The following is a 1,986-nucleotide window of genomic DNA, read 5'->3' on the forward strand; positions in this document are numbered from 1 at the left end:
ACAAGATCCATCGCGATGCATCTGTCTGATTGCTTTTCACGGGTTGGGCCTGCTAGTACTGTATCTCTTCACTGGACGTTGTCGATTCCAAATTCTATTGCCCCCGCTGGTCTATCGCCGTTGCCGTGCTGAACTTGGACTGTTGCCAGCGGCTAGTACTGTGTAGGCCTTGTTTACTTGTCTGGTATTTTTGGGTTTGGGAGAGTAAAATACCGGCCCAGGACCAAATCCCGAAATTTACCGGACGGCCCGTTTACTTCTCTGGTTTTTTTCGGTAATATTCCGGTCCATCCCAGATCTTCCCGACCCGGTAGCCTCGCACCCTCCGGTTTCCGAGCCACGAGGTCGACCCCGTGTATTCTATCGTGGAAAGGAGAGACGAGCGACTGAGGCTACGCAGCGGCGGCGACCGGCGGCGGGGAAAGGCGACGGCGGCGGGGCAAATCAAGACGGCGCCGACGAGATCCTCCTCCGGCGACTGGTCCCCGGTGAGTCCTCGCACCTCCTCCCCTTTTCCCCTCCTCCCTAGGGTTTCTTGGTCGGTGGTTGCTCCTGGGTCGGCGGTCGTCGTCCTCCGTCCACGCGGCGAGGCGGCCCTGCGGGTCCGCGATGCCGGTTTTGAAGACCACCAGCGCGAGCACGTCGTCGGTGAGCGCGGTGGTCGTCGTTGGCGAGGCGCAGCGCGGGCGGGGAGGAGGCCGCGGCGGCCATTTGCGGCCGTTTCCTAGCTCGGTGTATCTCTGCATTTTTCTTGTTTCTGAGCTGGGCAGTACAAGCAAGTTTAGAATAAAAGTACAGTCGCAAAATTTACACAAAGAAGTAGTCGGCTGTAGGCCTGTAGCGCTTGCCGCACGGCGGTCGTCGAGCTATTTTTCTAGCGCGCCTGGGGGCATCGCTTGCTCAACCTCTTCCTGCTTTCTGCCTACAGCTGCAACTTCTCATTTTTTCTTCTTCCTATAGTGGTCAACTGTTCCCAAATGATCTAGTGCTCTGTACCTGCTTGTTGATATGACAATGAGAAGAACGCGTTCCCAAATTACCTGCTTGTTCAGGCGCCTAGAATTGTCAGCCAGCCACGTGATCGACCAGCTAGTTTCCTTCACATTCTGTGTTTCTATTGAAAACTGATCCCATTTTTTCTGTGTGTTATTAATAATGCACTACATGTTTTTATCTGCTTTTCATATCTTCTGAACTTGCCTGCAGCACACTGACATGGTTCACCATAAGGCCATCCGTCTTATGGTTAAACTCCCTGGAATTGTTTGGTTTAACGTTGACATTGTAGTTTTGGAAGGACTGGAAATTATCAAATTGATTAGTTTGTGCAATGTATGGATTTTCACACAATGAAACTGTACTGCTGCTGCCTGTATGGGCTTCTTAAGTTGCAGCATTAATTTATTTTACCCTTTTGAACATAAAGTGATACTTACAGTATTTATTCATTCCGCCTTGTTGTTGCTAGTTGTGGTTTATTTTATTTAGATGCTTGCACTTTATTTGTAAGATAGTTTACCAGTGCGTGGAACAGACAAAGTATGTCATGTCATCTTTTTTTGGTAGATACCTGCCCCTTGGCCTATTGTTGGATTGGATCAACCACCTCCATCTTGGGAACTTGTGAGAACTCCTGATTTTGGTATGAATCATATTTACTGCTTGTACTTGATGTGAAACCATGCAATCTAGCTTTTGTATCTTATTGTCTGCCTTTAATTGCTATTGTTTTAGTGCTGCAATGAATACACAAAGGCTAGAGCTTATTAGGAAGAGGAGAGAGGAAGACGATGAGGAGTTCATGTTCTTACTTTTACCAATATTGCACTATCACAAAAGGAGTAGAAGAGGGAAAGTAGAGAGAACGCAGCGGCATAGCTCCGTCTTGTATGGCATGCAACGTGTTCAAGGAATCCTTGACGGACATGTTAAGAATTGCCGGGTAGCCTATAGGATGGAGCCACACATTTTTAGATCCTTAGCATC

General features: G+C 48.5%; 1 long non-coding RNA gene across 1 annotated transcript; it reads left to right on the top strand.

Moving 5' to 3' along the window:
• The first annotated feature begins 396 nt into the window (after positions 1-396).
• Positions 397-1,986, top strand: LOC124677291. The gene is made up of 3 exons (XR_006994011.1): positions 397-488; positions 1,567-1,642; positions 1,735-1,986. It is a non-coding gene; the product is annotated as an uncharacterized LOC124677291 (long non-coding RNA).

This window comes from Lolium rigidum, chromosome 7 (assembly GCF_022539505.1).
Source record: "Lolium rigidum isolate FL_2022 chromosome 7, APGP_CSIRO_Lrig_0.1, whole genome shotgun sequence".
Lineage (NCBI taxonomy): Eukaryota > Viridiplantae > Streptophyta > Magnoliopsida > Poales > Poaceae > Lolium > Lolium rigidum.